Source organism: Lissotriton helveticus, chromosome 2_1 (assembly GCF_964261635.1).
Source record: "Lissotriton helveticus chromosome 2_1, aLisHel1.1, whole genome shotgun sequence".
Lineage (NCBI taxonomy): Eukaryota > Metazoa > Chordata > Amphibia > Caudata > Salamandridae > Lissotriton > Lissotriton helveticus.
Window position 1 is genome coordinate 1,440,641,027 of NC_136059.1, and position 20,072 is coordinate 1,440,661,098.

The 20,072-nt window shown below is 45.4% G+C and overlaps 1 long non-coding RNA gene across 1 annotated transcript in view; it reads left to right on the top strand.

Moving 5' to 3' along the window:
- LOC144819790 (uncharacterized) overlaps positions 1-20,072 on the top strand; it is a 347,845-nt gene that overhangs the window by 190,412 nt on the left and 137,361 nt on the right. The window contains exon 3 of the long non-coding RNA XR_013607568.1: positions 16,850-16,956. This is a non-coding gene — a long non-coding RNA (uncharacterized LOC144819790). The remainder of the gene's footprint in view (positions 1-16,849; positions 16,957-20,072) is intronic.

Below are 20,072 nucleotides of genomic sequence, written 5' to 3' on the forward strand. Positions count from 1 at the left end.
CCTTTCTCTGGCAACCTTGCCATCCCCATGAGTTCTGCAGCAGAGAAGGGGCGGAATTACTGTCAGGGGTCCACCAGTCCGTATCTGTCGCGATACCCTCCACCCTGTTACAGAATGGAACTTCGCCAGCACATCCCGGGGTCTCTTCTTATCGTCCTTCTGCAGTGGGCCCACTCTATGTACTCTGTCCAGCTTGATTTTGTGGACCCGGGGGCTCAGTATTTCAGCGAAGAGCCCCTCCATGAATGCCTCCAAGTCAGACTCCTCAGCGCCCTCCTCCAGGTCACGGACGCGGATGTTCTCCCGTCGTGCGCGGTTCTCCAGGTCCTCGGCCTTAAGCTGCGACTTCAGAAGTTGCTCCTTGAGAGATTGAACGTCCGTCTTGCAGTCCTCCACCGATTGCTTGAGCTCCTGGTATTGCGATTCCAGGTCCAGGACTCTGGTGCCCACTGAGTCCACATCCTGCTGGAGAGATGTCAGACGCTCCGACAAGTCGGTGCGCAGTTGGTCCATGGAGGAGTTAATGTCCTGACCTAATTCAAAACGGAGTTCTGACTTGAAGTCCTTAAACATGGACAGCAGGTCTGTTTTCGAAAGGGCCATCGTCAACTTGTCGGAGTTACCCTTCAGTGTGGGTCGAGTCTCGGCGGCGGCGAAGAAGTCTGACACCTTGCTGGTCCCCTTATTGGTACATTTCTTCTGCGGCATAGGGAGGACCCCCCTCAAGAGACCCAGGCGGTAGCTAGACTCCAGGTGTAAAAAGACTCCGTCTGGGGTCACGAATACCAGTTCCTCACCTTCACCGGTGCCCCTCCGCACTTGATTAGCACCCTGGCCAGTGTGTCGGGCCCCTCCTCTTGCCCAAGTTGTAGGGGGAAGCCGAAAGGCGCCCTGTGCCCAGGGAGATAGTATCAACCCACTCCTGGGGTGCCAGCTGGTAAATCTTCTGCGTTCTCTCCACCTCTACCACCATTGCACGTATCCTGTTTCGCCAGGAGGGGACCCCAGGCCTTCTCAGCTGTCCATCCTCTTGCTGTGCCCCAGGGAATAAGCCAAGCAAATGCGACTGTTTACGGGGCTCCCGCACTGCTGGGAGCCGCCGTGGCCGCCATCTTGGGGTCAGGCGCCATGTAAGGGCTCATCCTTCAGTGCGGCGCTGGAATCACTAACTCCGCACTCGAGCCAGGAGACATCGCCACCGCTGGTATGACCCCAGGTTCTCCGTTTGGCCACTGCTGCCGCTCCAGCTCCGACATACAGCGTCTCAGGGTGGCTCGTCAGACCCAAGTCGCGGCCGCCATTTTGTACTGGCCACGCTCGTCAAGTCGGACTCACCGCATCCGGGGCCCCCAGACCCCAAAATTTAGTAAAAACTGCCGTCTGCTGCGCCCCACTTCTTCCGCTGTCAGGGGCTGTGTCGCACTGCTGATTTCGTGCGCGAATACCGGCTACAATTCCTCGCCAGGTAGCGCGCGGACCGGGAGCCGAAGCAGTTAACATATGCTCGGCCATCTTGCACGGCCACGCCACCCACACTTTGTCTTTTAATGTTCTTTCTTCTGTTGGTCCAGCCAACACGTGTTTTGTCGCCTGGGAGTGACCCACAACTTCCTCAGGGCTAATTGACCTTGTGGTTGGGCGGTCAGCCTTTGAACCGGTTATAATTCCGTTCCGGCCAAGAGGGCAGGGATAATTGTTTAGTTTCATTCACTTCTAATTTTCGTTCCTTCAGTAATTGCTAAATTCGCGTGAGTGGTCGTGCACTGCAAGTAGGACAGATTCAGTACCGATATCCAAGAAAAGAGAAATAGCACTATCGTACTAAGCCGTGTTTCCGGGTCTATTCACCGGCACCCCATCGGGGCTAATTGACCTTGTGGTTGGGCGGTCAGCCTTTGAACCGGTTATAATTCCGTCCCGGCCAAGAGGGCAGGGATAATTGTTTATTTTCGTTCACTTCTAATTTTCCTTCCTTCAGTAATTGCTAAATCCCAGTGAGTGGTCGTGCACTGCAAGTGGGACAGATTCAGTACAGATATCCAAGAAAAGAGAAATAGCAATATCGTACTAAGACGTGTTTCCGGGTCTATTCACCGGCACCCCATCGGGGTTCCTCGTCTATTCACCGGCACCCCATATGGGGTGCCGGTGAATAGAACCGGAAACACGTCTTAGTACGAAAGTGCTATTCCTCTTATCTTGGATATCGGACTGAATCTGTCTAAAAGACAAACTGTCATATACTGTTGTTGTGATTTATATTACCCTGCATAAATGCAAATTATATTGTATGTGTGCTCGGGCTTGTCGTAAATTAGTTGTGTGATCCTCTTGGGTCACTTATGCTGAAGGGTGGATGACCCTTCTTCCCTTGAGATCCAACAGATTGGCATACTACATACAACTATACACCGGAATTAGTAAGCGTCACTACCACACGGGGGCAATCTCATCCTTTCTAGTTATCAATATACATGTACACTGCCATTCTGGAACATAGGCCTAGTACATAGTCCACAATATCATGTATAGGGCCATGGAGAGGTCGCTTCAAGCCTTCCTTAACCAGGCAAAGTGGTCTCCTCACAGGATGGGCAAACAGAAGTTCAAAGGAGGAAAAACCTACTCCCTTCTGTACATTTCTCTAGAAGCGAAAAGCAGGCAAGGCAAAAGGTCCTCCCTACTCGCCTTAGAAGAGAGTCCGAAGATCATGCCTTTAATGGTCTTGTTGAATCTCCCAACCAGGCCATTAGTTTGTGGGTGATATGGTGTAGTGAACTTGTAAGTCACTCCACATTCAGTCTACATGTGTTTCAGGTAGCTAGACCTGAAGTTTGTACCTCTGTCTGACACCACCTCCTTAGGAAAACCCACCCTGGCAAATATACCAATGAATGCCCTAGCCACTGCAGCAGCAGTGATAGACCTAAGGGGAATTGCCTCAGGATACCTGGTAGCATGATCCACTTCTACCAGCATACACTGTTTCCTGATGCTATTGGAGGGTCATAGGGACCGACAATGTCAATCCTAACCCTTTAAAAGGGTACCCCAACCACTAGAAGTGGAATTAAGTGGGCCTTTGGGTGGCCACCGGCTATGCCGCTGGTTAGGCAGGTGGCACAGGAGTTGCAAAACTCCATCACCTTCTAGGACATGTTTGCCCAGTAGAGGTGGCTAACAAGCCTGCTCCAAGTTTTGACTAGCCAAGATGCCCAGCTAGCAGGATGTCATGTGCCAATGTGAAGAGAAACTCTCTAAAATGCTGAGGCACTACTACTCCCCTGGTGGCACCAGGTTTGGAGTTTTTGCTCTCAGTGTACTGGAGCCTTTCTTCCCAATCTCCCTGTCCCTGAGCAGCAGCTTGCTGTCTCAGGCTTTAAAGAGCAGGACAGCTCCTCTGCCCTTGGCACAGCTCTTCCCTAAAGGGTCCCCCTGAGCCTAAGAGCTCCGGTGTGCAATGTTATGGGGTCACCCACTTGCACTCCAGCTTGTTCCTTCCATGATGCTGACTGTTCACAGATCCCTCCGGTAATTACCAGAACGGCAAGGAAGGTACATGCTTGCCGCTCTGATAACCCCCTAGGGGAAGGGGGATGGAAGTGAGAGACAAGAAAAATAAGAAATCTCTGTTGCCGTTGCTGGAATATCTCTCAGGAATGCCTCTCTGGTGGGAAGGAATGAAGGAGTTTGTCTATTCATAGGAGAGCTTCTGGACAATTGTTGATCACTCTATATTAATACAAATAATTACCTTTATCATACATGCACTCCAGTTATTCCTGGTTAGTATATTCTTAAAACATTTACTTGATAAGAGTGTCTACCGATTTCTATCTATGTGAGAATTTCTGAATCAGTAACTTCTGTATGAAGCATCCGTTGTTACACGACTTTCAAATGTAACACTCCAAAAAATTATAATCTAGAACACAATGGTAATCAGCAGATTATTACCAGCCAATGTTATAGCCCATTTACATTAACTACATTTATTGATATGTATCATTAACATACCTGTTTGTGCCTCGAGCCGTGCCCCAAACGATTCGTAAACTAAAATGTGATAAAAATACAAAAGAGAACACAGGCACAAATATTTATACAAATGCCTTAAAACACTTTCGTCAGTGGGGGGCGTGGCCAACTGCCGGGCATGGAGGACGTGAGCTGCAAGAGCTCCATTCCCTACCCTGACAATTAGCAGAATATCCTTCATCTAACTGGACCTGAAAGGCTGGGTCACCCATCCTGCTGCAGCGGAACACTTCTGGATCTGGTAGATGTGCTTTGGGCGCCAATAAACTTGACGGAACCTGTCCAATTCTGGGCTTCTCCTGGACGACACCGGAGCCATGGAGAGACGGAGTGCGGAGCCGTGTATGCTGCAAGACCGTCCCGTTGGAATAGTAACTCCTACCATACTTCTGGGGGCTATGAGTGATATCTTTGTGGGGGTCTGCAGAGGCTGCTCCTGATCGGCGGTGACACGGGAGGCGGCAGCGATGAGCGTTTGTTTCCTTGGTTTGCTGTGCAGCACTAGAGACCGCGGAAGGCAAGATGGCAGTTGCGGCCGGCTGCGAACATGACCGGCGTGGGAGAGCGGGATGGTGAGAGGCGCCCTAGTGTGTGTGCGAACACTTACAGGAGATAATGGCGTTGCGGAGTGTGAAGACTGCAGGAGCTTAAGCCCCCCCCCTGACTGAGACGTAAACTGGCGATCCCAAGGTGAGCCTGAGCGAGGAGGAGTGCTGCGTGTGCCTGCGTGGGGGCACCCCTGATCCTATGCCGGCATCGCTGTTTCCCTGCTGACTACGGGGGCCACACACTGCCTGGGGTTACATTGCGGTGCTCTGTGCATGCTGCCTCAGCCTTTTCTGGTATGTGCGTTACCCTCATTGAGCAAATCAACGCGCCACAGCAAGGCTCACTCCTGGTCGTTTGTATAATGTTGTTCAATTAAATATGAAATAATGAATGACAGGTCGTTTCAGTAAAGCAGAGTGGGTTTAATAAAACCTCATCCATAAACAGCCACAGGTAACTGACCAAAAGAGAATCATGCTACTAGGTACATTCTTAGAACTTGGAACGTTGAGAAGAATGACACATCTTAAAGGGGAAGGAAGGGATAACAGGGGAAAGAGGAAACATCACACATCTCCCTTCTTTACAAAAATGAAGGAGATAACTAAATTAGGCAATACAAGCAAAAGTAAAGTAGACTAAACATAGTCTTTCAAGTGATACGGAGCACTACGAACTCTTTGACTTCTTGTAGGAAGAGAGGGTATCCTGTCTGATAGGGAATTGGAAGGAGAAAGAAAATTATTGCACAAATTGGTATCACAACTAGAAGAATCAACAAATGAATTAGGATTAACAAGTACAACACGACTCTTGTTCCAGATTCTTCCGTCTTCAGTCTTTACAGCATTTCTGAATACCTTGATAACTGCTCTAACATTGGTATACTTGGACCATGGTTTGCGCCCAACTGGCGTCTTTATTTTAACAAGATCACCGATCTTGATCTCCAGAGAACCCACACTTTTCTTCTTGTCAAAATATATTTTACGTGTATCCTGCTTGGACAGTTCTCTTGCTCTCCACTCACCTATATCATTATCCACCAGACCTTTGTTTAGACACATCCACCCAGGACACAACAAAGTATTGGGAATTCTACCTTTAAATAGTTCGAAAGGAGACCTCCCAGTAGAAGAATGGGGGACAAAACGATAGGTATTTATCCTGTCTTGGAGAGTGGATTTCCAATTCAGACCAGAAGCACGGGCAAGTTGAATTGACTCCTTCAGAGTTTTATTGACCCTCTCTACTGCACCGTTAGACTCTGGGTGATATAGTGAACATTTCTTATGGGAAACCCCACATTTTTTAAGAAAATCAACAAAGACAGAGGAACAGAACTGGGGACCATTGTCAGACAGAAGACTATTTGGAAAACCTTCTTTATAAAACAGAGGTTCTAAAAACTTAATGATGGAATCAGTGGTAATTTCTCTGACAGCAGAGACTTCAATCCATCTTGAATAAAGATCAATTAAAACAATGAGATAGGGAGTATCGGCAATACCAGATAAAGGACCCACAATGTCAATAGCAACCTCATCCCAAGGATGATCAGGTAAAGCCCTCTTAACCAAAGGCATTTGTTTGGTCTTCAGGATCTTATCGCTTGAACAACACTCAGGACACTCTCTAACCATTCTTTCGATTTCGAGATCCATGCCTGGCCACCAAAATTGCATACGTAGAAACTCTTTGGTTTTTACTATACCCAAATGACCACAATGGGCATGGGCTAACAACTTATTTCTCAGAGAAGAGGGAGGAACAAGTTTAGTACCTCGAGTCAATAAACCATCATATACAGAGAGTTCATCTGAAACTAACGTCCAAGGTTTGGACAATCGAGATTTATTCATTAAAGACAGCATAACTTGAGAAATCTCATCATCTTTTCCCAACTCCAACCTCCATTCATTTTCAGCAATTGCACCATCAGTTATTTCACACACATTGGTACTCTCTTCAATTTCACAAAAGTCATCAAGATCAACATTCTCACTGTCAACCAATCTAGATAAACAATCAGCCGACCTGTTAGCAATCCCAGGAATATACTCTACTTCAAACTCAAATTCCTGCAAAGAAACAATCCACTTCCTGATTCTTGAGGAAATGGCATCAAGACCCTTCTTTGAAAACACCTCTCTCAAAGGCTTATGATCAGATAGCACACATACTTTCGTTCCCCAAACAAGATTCTTAAACTTCCTCAAGGCCCAGAAAATTGCAAGCGATTCCTTCTCTATTACGGAGTAATTAGACTCTGACCCTTTAAGGCACCGGGAAGAACAACAAATGAGGTAATCTTTACCATCTCTCTTCTGGACCAACACGGCACCTAGGCCTTTATCACTAGCATCGGTGAACAACACAGTAGGAAGGCCCGGAACAAACGCATGAAGAGAAGGGGCTTTGCTCAACTCTTTCTTAATACACTCAAATTCACTCTTACATTCAGGAGACCAATTATATACAACATTCTTTGCAGTTAATTTCCTCAAATTGTGTGTTTTGTCAGCAAAATTGGGAATGAACTTCCCATAAAATTCTACCATACCTAAGAAGGAGAGAAGCTCTTCTTTACTAGTCGGTTCTTTAACTTTGCTTATAGACTCAACAAGTTCTTTCTTTGGAAAGACACCAACTCCAGTAATACAATGACCTAGATAGTTAACTTCCTGAACCCTAAATTTGCATTTGGTTCTTTTCAAAGTCATACCAGCACCATCTAACCGTTTCAAAACATCAGACACACGACTATCATGTTCATGAACACTACTCCCATAGATTAACAAATCATCTTGATAACACTTGACACCTGACAAACCTCTTAAAATCTTAGCCATGATCCGTTGGAAAACTGAGGCAGCTGAGACGAGGCCAAAAGGCATTCTCTTAAATTTAAATGTGCCCATTGGTGTAATAAAGGCAGTAAGGTCTTGTGAACAAGTATCTAGCTCAATCTGGTGGTAAGCGGAAGCTAAATCGAGAGTGGTGAAATATTTTGCACCTTCTAAAGTGCTGACTATCTCATCTATGTTGGGAAGGGGAAACCTATCAACAACTACCTCCCTATTTAGAGCTCTTAGATCAATGCAAAGGCGAATTTCGCCAGTAGGTTTCTTTGCAATAACTACAGGAGCAAGCCACTCAGTTGCCTCCACAGGTTCAATAATACCATTTTTCACAAGTTTGTCAAGTTCCTCTTGTACTTTTGCTTGCTCAACCAGAGGAATCCTTCTTACTTTAGCCACAACAGGAAAAGCATTTGCTCTTAATTTAATATGGTGTTTGTAACCACGCAGACATCCTAACTCTTCTTTAAAAACGTTAGGAAATTGTTTAGCCAAAGACAAAGACAACCCTTCATCACACTTGTTGTCTCGTACTGGGTTAGATACCTCTTGAATTCTGACTTGGGGAGTGGCATTTGGATCAAGTGTCACTCCTAAATAGCGTTGTTCTAACCAACCTAAAAGTGCATCACCTTTCTTAGACACATAGACTTTACCTACAGTGATTCTTGAACCAAGTTCTATCTCTGCCATGAAATATCCTACCATTCCAATGGGTTTCTCGCTATACCCCAACGGAAAAATATCACATTTAAACAGTTTGACTTTGTCTTTAAATAGCTCATTATACAATTTTTCATCAATTATAGTTATTTTTGATCAGGAATCAAATTTTAAATTTATCATTGAGCCTTCCACTCTAACTAAATGGGAGGGATGATCAGATTTGTCATCCTTAACTTCAAAACAAATTGACCTTATTTGAGGTTGAGGCCACCGCCTTCTTGAGTTGTCACCATTATACGTTTTGCTTCTGCACAACCTTGCAAAATGACCTTTCTTATTACATACATTACATGTTATTTTCAATGCAGGGCACATAGGTGAGTTAGCCAAATGATTAATTTGACCGCATCTATAACAAGCAAATCTATTATTAGAGGAAGAAAAAGAAGGATTAGTTGTCCTAACATTCTTCTCATCATTTGTGACATTCTCCACTTTTTTTATTTGACTGACAGTTTCGTCAATTTTTACTTCGTCTTTAGACTCAGAGGTGGACGGCTTTTCTTTTTCTCTTTTTAGTTCTCCGACACATCTTGTCATATGCTCTACTTGTTTAGCAATAGTCAAAACTTCTTCTAAAGGAGGCTCATCTTTTAGCCACAGTTCTTTTCTTATTTCATCATGTGCGCATCTCAAGACGAACTGGTCACGTATTCGTTCATCAAGTGTCTGACCAAAGTTACAAGAGGAAGCAAGTTTCCTCAAAGAAGATACGTACTCTTCTACAGTTTCATCCTTTTTCTGTTCACGAAGGCCAAAATGGTACCTTTCCATGATGGTGCTAAGTCTAGGTAGATAATGCCTATCAAGTTGTACAATGGCAATTTCGTACTCATTTAGGTTTCTTTGTTCTGCAGCTGATAAGTCTGGCAAATGTTCAAGAACATCCTGTCCTTCACCTCCTAGACAATGAAGAAGAAGTGAATGCTTTCTTTCAGCACTCAAGTTGGTTCCGCAAACCTTGGCATAATTTGCGAATATTTTCTTCCATTTTTTCCATTTCACATTAGGCTCCCCTGGACTTGTAAGAAAAAACGCAGGTTGTGTTACATTTTGCATTTTTTCTTTAAAACAAATGTAAGAATGAGTTTATATCTTGTTATTTACGAATAACTTTTTTTTTTTTTTTTTTTTTTTTTTTTAGTAAGTGTGAATTGTATTGTGCTTATCTTCTTTACATGGCTAATGTTTGTTTAAATGAGTAGAACGTGTTATAATAAAGAACAATCTTTCAGAATGTAGAGTAATCCCTTTGAAATGCAGCGTTAGTCACTAATAATGTACATTCTTTTGGAACGCTTTTTTTTTTTTTACTGAGGAACAATATCCATTGTATTTAACATTGCCTTCCTTTCAGCTCTTTATGCCGTCAATGTGATCAACGCGTTCTATTTCAGTGTTTTCAGCGCGTTCTGCTCTCTGTCAGTGTGTTCTAATGCAGCGCGTTCAGAGTGTTCTGCTTTCCGTCCGCGCGTTCTAATGAACCGCAGCGTGGTTCTCCTGAAACGCAGAGCGGCGTCAGTGCGTCTGAAACGCATGCGCTTGAATTGCAAGATGACGTCACTGGAGTGAAGCGCGAGAGCAAAGCGCGAGCAGTTAACGTTTTTTCTGTTTAATCGCGCAAAGTCCTTTTGCTAGTAACTAATCTTCAAGTCCCATATTTTATTAACGAAACCTCCCGCTCTCCTCACCAATATGTCATCATCAAAGCTGCCGCTGGGAAGTCTTCGCTTCTCATGTGGTCTTGAAATCAGCCGCTGGAGGAGGGGACAGGTCAGGAACTTCGATGTGTTGCTATGTTGAGGTTGTTTTCGTTTCCGATCGTCGCCAGTATAATGTTGTTCAATTAAATATGAAATAATGAATGACAGGTCGTTTCAGTAAAGCAGAGTGGGTTTAATAAAACCTCATCCATAAACAGCCACAGGTAACTGACCAAAAGAGAATCATGCTACTAGGTACATTCTTAGAACTTGGAACGTAGAGAAGAATGACACATCTTAAAGGGGAAGGAAGGGATAACAGGGGAAAGAGGAAACATCACAGTTTGCACCCCTGCCTCCATGTTTGGTGACCACACGTGCAGGTAATAGTGACGCTCTCCACCTGCTGTCTGCCCTAGCTGTGGAGGGGCACCCGGGATTGGATTGGGAGTGCACTGATATTACTACCACTGGGGCGGATTTGATGCTTGCTGGTGGTGCAGCGATCAGTATCCCCGAAAGTGACCATGGGGAGTGTGAAGCTAGCACGTAGTTGAGACTAAAAGCCCATGACCTGTGAGAACCGTGTCTGCAGGCGCGGTTTATGTGCGACAAGAACCTGAGCCTACATGTGTGTATAAAAACTACCAAGTGTTGCGCCCTGGTGGTCCCCCAAGTGACCATCCGGGAGCAGAGATGGACTGGCAGACGCCATGGCACAATGGGACGCACCAGGAACAAGCAAGCGGATGCGGCAGCGAATGGCGAGATACATCTCACATTTGGCCCCTCCAATGCTTCGGACAATGATGTGATACCTCCCACTGGAACAGATCCCCACGATGCTAAGCTGGACTTAATTTTGAAAGAAATACGAGACTCATGGACGGCACTCGAGGCGCGCCTGGGTACGATGTCCACCAATCTCGACCTATTGCAAGCGGACCACAAAAAAATTGCAGACAAGGTCAAATTGAATAAACTGCCACTGGATGATCTGATTCCCCAGCAAACCATGCACTCCACTTAGCTCGAGCAATTTCAACGTCAACTGAAGTGCTTGCAGGACAGAGTAGACAATGCGGAAGGGAGGTCCCGCCGCAATAACGTCTGCATTCTTGGTATACCGGAGCGAAGCGAGGGATCCAACCCCACACAGTTTGTAGAGGACTGGCTGAGAGACCATGTAGCGACGGAGAACCTAACATCCTTGTAAAGTGTGGAGAGAGCGCACCGAGTGCCTCCCCGACATCCTCAGCCGGGTGCACCACCCCGCCCGCTGATAGCACACATACTACATTACAGAGAGAATGCTCCCATACGTTTTGAGAACAGGACAATTTCTCTTTACCCGGATTTTACCCCGGCAGTTTAGAGGGCTAGAGCTACTTTTTTAGGAGTCAAGAAGAACCTATGTGCACGCAACTTGAAATATGCACTGCTTTTTCCAGCTCGCCTGAAAATTGTCTATGGACAAAAATCTTTTTTTTTTTTTAAAACCCGGAGGAAGCAAAGGATTGGCTTGAAATAAGTTTTACACCGGAGGCTGCTCAAACTTCACTACCATCGGGACAGCTATGCCGTGCCTCCCCGATACGAACAACTGGACTACCCTGATCGGGATATGGCAGTAATACAGACACTGTGGATGCTGGCCCAACATCGGAACAGATTACGAATAGCCAGCAAGATGCACTCCTGACGTCGGCAGCGTTGGCTACTCACGATGCCCAGGCTGCGGCGACCTCGGAGCACTCATCAGATGTGGATACTGTGCGCTCTGACTCTGAAACTAGCATAACGCTGTTCCCATCGATTACAGCTCAGGTTGCCTGAGATTTCTAATGTGGTGTTCCGGGATGTCCGAGAGCGGTAAAGAATGCAGAGGTTATGCAGTATATATACTACTGTTGGTGACTGCTTTAGTAGGTCTAGTGTAACTAAGCTGTATAGGGAAGTGTGCTAAAGTAACCAGGACCTTCTCAAATGGGCAATACGTTGTTTCTTTGAACTGTCGCAGTTCTGGCCTTCACCCCCTAGGCGATAGCGATAAGGCATTCATTCTTTAGAATCCATGTTGGACTTCTGTTTCAAGTTTGGTCCTCTGATGTTTTATGGGGGAACCTAATATTGGGAAATTTACATGCTCGGCTCATAGACAATTTATGTTTACTGAGATTCGGTTTCCACATGGCACCTACGCTTTCTGCACCACAATGGCATTACATAACAAATATACCTACTGTACCTGGAACGTGAGGGGCATGGGTTCAATCCATAAAAGGCACTGTGTCCTGGTGCAACTTAATAGAAGGAAGGTTGCTATAGCTTGTCTGCAAGAAATACACCTCAATACTGCTGAGGCAGCCAAGTTGCAGAGAAGGTGGAGGGGGCAACTGTTTGCTACAACATACGCAGCTTTTTCCAGGGGGGCGGTGGTGAGGGTGCAAAATAATGTCCCTGCCAGGCTCCTATAGCAGAAAATAGACATCAGCGGCAGATATGTGTTGCTCCATGGCTTTTTGGACTGGGCTCATGTGGTTATGGACTGTATATATGCACCGAACATTGACCAGGATAAATATGTAGCTACACTGGGTGCAGCCTTGACAGACTGGACAGAATATCCTTGGGTGCTGGGGGGGCGAATTTAATGCTGTCTTAGACGTTGACAAAAAACAAGCAGAGGCACTCAAAGGGTGGACGGAGGGGTGGGATCTACATGACGCATGGCGGGGGAAGCATCCAGGGTTTAGGGAGTATTCCTTTTATTCACAACCACACAGACTACACACTCAGATAGATCAGTTGCTATGTTCTGGCACCCTGATGGGGTCCGTTACTTCTGTGCTCCATATGGGAAGAACCCTACCGGACCATAACCCGGTGGAATTAACTCTACAGTGAGGCAAGGCTCCAACCCCAAAACCGACTTGGAAACTACAGCCCACAATGTTGGAAGATCAGGTCTTCCGCAATGCCCTCTCGGAGGCGATTGCCCATTATTTTACAGAAAATACGAGGTCTGCTAGCATCCGCCAGATGGAATAGGATGCATTTAAAACAGTCATTAGGGGAGTGGCAATCAGCACCAAGACAGGAGTTCGTCTCGCACTAATAGAACGCCTTACGGACCTGGAGGGTAAATTGGCTGCGCTGGAGGGGTAGGCTGCGGGGACAAATGAACAATTGACACAGCTACGGGAGGCTAACATCCAATACGAAGAACTACTTGAGGAGCTATGTGTTGTCGATCGCAGGCTATACCCACAGAAAAAACACACACAGGCTGACCGTTCTGGGCCATTACTAGCACGAATGGTTTGAAACACCTCTTTGCCCGCACCCATATTGGAAATTAGGAACACTTTGGATGTTGTGGTGAACACGCAATTAGACATCAACACCACGTTTAGGGACTACTGCGAGCACCTTTACGGTCCACTGCCTGGACTTACTGACACTGATTTTGTACCCTTGTTTGACGGGTTCTGCTTACCACAAATCACACAACAACAACGTGACGAATTAACATGACCAATAACAGGGGCAGAAATCCGGCAGGCGATTAAGGCTTTGCCACGTAATAAAACCCCAGGGAATTATGGCTTACCGGTTGAATTTTATGCGGTATATGCCAACTTGCTGATTCCACGTTTACAATGCATATACCACGAGTCGTTGGAAGAAGGTTGCCTTCCGGATATTACATTGAAAGTGGTTTCTTTATTAAAAACCGGGAGGCATAGTTTGCTTATTTCGAGCTACAGACCTTTATCGTTCCTTAATACGGATTATAAGATCCTGAGTAAGTTGTTGGCCGCTCGCCTTGGTCAGTTTATCCCCACACTAATACACACCGATCAATGTGGGTTTGTACCTGGTAGGAACACGGCACTAACCATCCGACGCCTACACCAGGTCATGTTGGACACACTTGACACGGGTACTAAGGAAGGCTGCATATCACTTGATCTGAGGCAGGCATTCGATTCCTTGAAATGGGACTATATGTTTTATGCCCTCGCACGATTTGGTATACCTGAGAAATTTATAACGTGGGTGTGCTTACTATATACGAACCCCACTGCACAGTTGCGCACGGGCAGCATATTTCAGGGCAATATACGGTGGCTCGGGGAACCAGGCAGGGCTGCCCCTTATCGCTGTTGCTGTTTATCCTGGCACTGGAGCCGCTCCTGCACAGACTCTGTGCTTTTGCAGCCTGTAAGGGAATAACGCGAGGTCGTGCATCCCACACTGTCTCAGCATACGCAGATGATCTCATCCTTTATATTAAAGACATTGATGCAGACACACACCCCATGCCCTTCATGTTAGAGTCATTTCAAGAACTTTCTGGCCTGGCTATTAATGCTGCCAAGTCGTATGCATATTTCGTTGATAGCTCTGCGAGAAGCGGTCACTTTACGTTCCGCCCCTGGACCTTCCACATAGCACCTGATACTTTTAAATATCTCGGAATACAGATTTATCTCAATGCCACAGATCTCCTAGATGGCAACTTGACGCGCATGATCACTGCTCTCAAATCTCAAGCCCAATTCTGGGTTTTACTGCCCCTATCGGTGGCAGGCAGAGTAGCCATCACAAAAATGGTACTGCTGCCGCGGCTACTTTACTATTTCACCAATTTACCTGTACTTGTCCCCTTGAGGATCTTTAAGGTATTGAACTCTCTGGTAATAGACCTAATATGGGGCACAGGGTGCAGACATATCAGCCTAGCGAAATTACAGTTAACCACGAAACAAGGGGGGATGGGAGTGCAGGATTTGCGTGCGCATTGCTACGCTAGCCAATTGCAGTGGCTAGCATATTGGCTTGCAGGACGTAATTTGCATGAGTTGGCTATGACATCGCGGGATAGGGACAAGAGGGTCATTCACTGGCTCTTACTACCTCAGGCTCCCCTACCGGCATCAACACCCCACTTATTAAAGTTAGCCATTACTTACTGGAGGAGTGCAGTGAGATACACTGGACAGATGACACCATATGCCCCCACTATTCCGCTACTGGGTATCCCTACACGATCGGGAATGACCCGTAACTGTGCTATTCAAGCATGGACTGGAGCGGTCATCACCACGATAGGAGAGTTCTTTACTGAGGGTGAATTAATGACACATGAAACATTTGTGCACATACATGGTGCCCCCAATACAATGTTCCTACTACATGCACATATATCCAGATATATACGCACTACATGGTCACCAGAGGACACTGAACCGACCACGAATACACTACTCACCATGCAATACCTAATGGGAAGTGGGGCACGCCTGAAAAAATGGCTAGCTTAAGGAATTCAGACTGAGACAGCGATATCATTATGACTTTTACGGGACAGGTGTGAAGGAGACGTAGGTCATGAATTTACAGTCAAGGAATGGGACACTATACTGGGATACCCTAAGAAGGTGTCTCGTAATCCTAAATTTAAATTTATTCAATTGATGCTGCTACACAGAGTTTATTTAACCCCACGCAGACTGAGCACTATGTCTCCGTGAGCAAATGATGCCTGCCCGCGCTGCCACGCACCCAATGCGGGGCTGATACACACGGTATGGGATTGCCCTCGACTGGGACACTACTGAGTGACTGTATGCACAATACTGGCGGATATAGCCCCGGTGCGCCATAATGACACCTTGGAATACTGCATACTGGGACTAGGGCCCAGTGAAAAGAAGGGTAATCCCGCCTCTCGATTTGACAATCTTGCGCTCCTTATAGCTAAAAGAGCCATAACTACACGATGGAAGGCTATTAGGGCCCCGTCCCTGCAGGACTGGCCTTCAGGAGGGACGAGATGGGGTAAGGCAGAGGGGGCTGAACTAAAAAGGGAGGAATATAGAGGCCTAAGGAAAACACAGATTTCGCTGAGCTGGAATGCAATGATAGAAGAATATGCTGCGATAGATATATTGTCCTACTAAGGCGTAAAGTGACTATTGATTGGGGCTTGGACCACTGTTTTGGGACACATGGGCTCCTTACACTATACATGGGTTATATTATGTAATTTAGCAGGACTGTACAGTTCAACTACGACAGACTGTGGAACCGAGATATACAGTTATGGAACTGTGCAAATGCTAATATAAATACTTGTTACCGAGCATGCGGGGAGGGGAGGGAGGGTTGGGTAAGTTTAAGTTTTGTTAGGTTGATATAACTGTAATGGGTCCTGACAGATTTGATTAATCATGGTATGTTTTGCTGGACTACTGGTGTAGACGAGAATGCTATGAATTCTCTGTACTGGCTTGCGGTTAGAGACTCATTTAACGATTTCAGACCTCTATGTGATGACATACGGTGACTCTTTTGGATCTTCGGCGCTATCGTTGTGTATTACTCTAAACTGGCTGTAAACATATGTAATCATGCCTTGTACCTGTATGATAATGTATTACTCTATAATGTCTGGCTGACTGTTTTGTAAAATCAATAAAAACAAATTAAAAAAAAACACTTTTGTCAGTGTTATTTCAGTTCAATCTGTATGAATTGTCCTTTAACCCCTTGAGTGCTGCCATCGGCCAACGGTCGTCGCGAGCACTACCTTGCCAGTGCTGCGCATGTCTGATGGCCGACGCGGCCGCACCCATTTCTTCGAACGTTCAGCACTGGCGCAGAACGTTCGAAGCAACAAACGGGTTAAACAATAACGGGTTAAAAACGCTCCACACTTTCTATACTACTGTTACTTAGAATAACTTGTTTCTTGTGCATTCAAATGAAATGCTTAAACAAGTCTCTAAATAGTCTTTGCCTTGAAGTACTTCAGTTCAGACGTACTCCAAAATGTCCTGCCAGAGTTTAAAATGGTAATTAAAGTCTTTCCGCGGTGACAATTACTTCAGAATGCACTTTACCGATTGAGTTTCTATGGTTGCTAAGCAACCGGTCTTCACATCTTGTTTTCTTTTTTCCTAGGAGCCGGAAGATGCGCCGGGGAACAGGATTCCAGGGAACTCCAGGAACCGGAACCTCTTCGTGAGCACAGGGAAGATAAGAGCAACACTGGATCAGGATAGAGTCAGGTGAGTACCAGGGGTTAACAAAGAGACAAAAGAGTGGTGAGGGGTCCAAGGGGCAAATGTTTTTTTAGACCGAATGGTACCTTGTCCCCCAACTAGACAATTAAACACACGAAAGATACCAGAAGTCTGAATTAAATGGATTCAATGGAACCTAATAGTGTCCCACATTCATACTGAGACCACAAAGTTAGTCCAGAGAAGTGACATTGTTATACCAAGAAAAGAGAGGGAGAGAAGATACAAAGTATGAAAACTAGAAAAAGTACCCATCAGCCCACTCAAAAGTGGAATTTCGTCATCTGGGTTATTCACATTGGAAAATGGTGTCCAGTAGGCTCCTCCTCAGGAGAGGTCTGAGGCTACCTAATATTGGACCCACTGGTTGAGCATTCAACCAAAGAAGATGACAGTGTGTAAGCTGAAGGGGCAAAAAGTTGCAGTGCTCAAAATTGAAAGAAAAGAAAAGGAAAATAATCCAAGTGGTTTAAAAATACCTACTTTGATGTCATAAGAAAAACTTTATTAGGTCTGTCCATCAAGGTGGTATAATTAAAAGCAGTGTAATAATAGCATGCAAGGAATTGCTATTCACCATGTGTGTTATTTGGTCAACATGTTTCAGCCTTTACCGGCTTTCGTCAGGACCTATGATGTACTACTGCAACACTTACTTAATGTGATGTGATAGGAAATCTACAACCACTATCCAATTTTCAAAGAAAATTGGTGTATCTTCTCCTGTATATACAATGTGGGAAACAAAAACAAGACAGGGTTAAAGATATAAACAACTATCCCAAGTTTCTCATGTTTCTATATAAGTTTTGTGTTTATTCGATAATTACTCACCCTAGTTGAAGGGAGGAAGAACCTCACCTCACCTGGCGACCGCTCAGGGTAAAGGAGGCCACGCACTGAAAATAAGCGCATAGATCTGAATATAACTTCAGATTCAGACTAAACAGTCGAAAAAGAACGTTTCATCAGTGATACATAGAAGGCAATATGGCAGGCCACGATTGTTTGCACAAAAAAGGGGGGATTTTTAAAAGAAAAATATGTCTCTCACAACTCCCTGGTTTAAATCAACTCAGCTGCCTCACAGGGTGGTTGGAGCAGCAACATAGCAAAACAGCCGGAGCCATGAATGATACATCGTAAAATGAAAAGTAATTTCTTTACAAATATCAGGTCGACCCATATATACATACGCCTATCTGCAAGTCCGCCTGTTTGTATGGTTTCGAACACACAGCGCTCACTCACCTTTCCGTCGTTGCCTCGGGTTAGAAACTGAGCCGAGGGGGAGGTGGTGACGCAGTGTAGTGCACGAGATTTTGTACATGTTTGGCGGACCTTGGAGAGAGCTATCAAGAGCGGTGCTGTGATTGGTTCAGTGAGTTCTTATAATCTGAACCAATAATAGTCCTCACTACATGTTAGACGAACCTCAGGGAGAGCTGTCAAAAGCGGTTCTATGATTGGTTCAGTGAGTTCTTTTAGTTTGGACCAATAGAAGCCCTTTTTTCATGTGACGTTCGTCTGGTCACCACGAAGAATATTAAAGCCCTCGTCTTCAAAAAGCTTACGAGAGGCGGGGGTTGTTGTTGTAGCTCCTACGCATGCGTGAGCATGCGGACTCTTCTGATTGGTTAGCTCCTTACGGAAGCGGAAATAAACAAGCCCTCTTGTAAACAAAAATCAAAAAAACACATAAGCGATTGGCAGCTATTGCGCATTACTCTTGAGACATACATATGTGGCCGTTGCGAATTTAATTGGTTGGCTCGCATAGGAACCGTAAAGGAAAATAAAATAAAATGAAATAAAATGGAACTAAGTACACAAACTGCGTTCACCTCGCAGAGTTGGGAAAATGGAAAGCAGGCAAGTAACGTGCGATACTTGAAGGCACGGTACCTAATTCCAGCATATGAGTTGTCATCTAAAGACGGACAGATGTCAGTGCGTTAGTAAGGCACCAGATAAGAGTCTGCTGATCATACAGGTATAGAGTATGATCTGTGATGGTAATTGAATGGTCTCGGAGACTGAGTCTAAAACAGTGTCGGTTCACCGAAATCGTTTCAAGGAGCCCTAGTGTAGAGTCTAGCCAGGTGCTTGGGGGACACTATATTGATACTCTCAAACAGGGACTGTGCTTACCCTAACGTTGGTATATAGGGAGCCAATAGTGAGCCTCGTCTTGTATGACAAAAGGTTTTCTGTCAGATGTTGCAAAATCATGAGGTTGGGCATACCTTGGAAGATGAGTGTGTGGGTGTTCAAAGGTTGACCAGAGATAGGACTCACAACTGCATCCACGGGATGTCGTCATTCAGTCCCTCCGTGTCGCTCCTTAATTTAAAGACCCATCTTTGTTCTTTTCTCAGTAAGAATCGGGAGACATCTGTGACATGATCGGGTATGTATGGTTGTTCTAGAATCAGCCACTCCAAGTCATCAGGATTGTGTTTTTTATCGAGAAAGTGCGAGGTGAGCCAGGTCGCTTGCTTATTGCGCCTAATTGTGCTCTTATGTTCTTGTATCCGCAATTTGATCTTTCTCGTAGTCATTCCTATATACCTTAAGCCACATGGGCAGGTGATCAGGTAGATGACCTTTTCACTGTTGCAGTTGGTGTGGCGTTTAAGTAGCCACGGTCGAGTGGTACCTATGTCAACCGAAAGAATCTTTCTTGTTTGTGGACACACCGAACAGTTCCCGCATGGGTGATGCCCTTGAACTGGCGGGAGATTCCACAAAGTAGATGTGGGTTCTTCCACACTGTATCGAGGTCTAGTGTGGACCAGTTCATCTTTCAAATTCATGCCTCTCTTGAATGAGAACAATGGCAGAGGGATGTTCTCACCAGAACTATTTAAGATCCGCCATTTCTGTCTTATTATTTTCTGGATCTTGGAAGAAGAGGTGTTATAAGTGGTCACACATACCAACCTATCCAAAGGTGGTTTCTTCACTGGAGGTTCCAACAGAGCCTCGCGATGATTGTTCGCAGCTCGTTTCAGAGATGTTCTGACTAGAGTGTTGGGGTAGCGACGCATTCTTAACTTAGTTGAGAGATCTTTTGCTTGTGAGTGGAAGTCTGTTATATT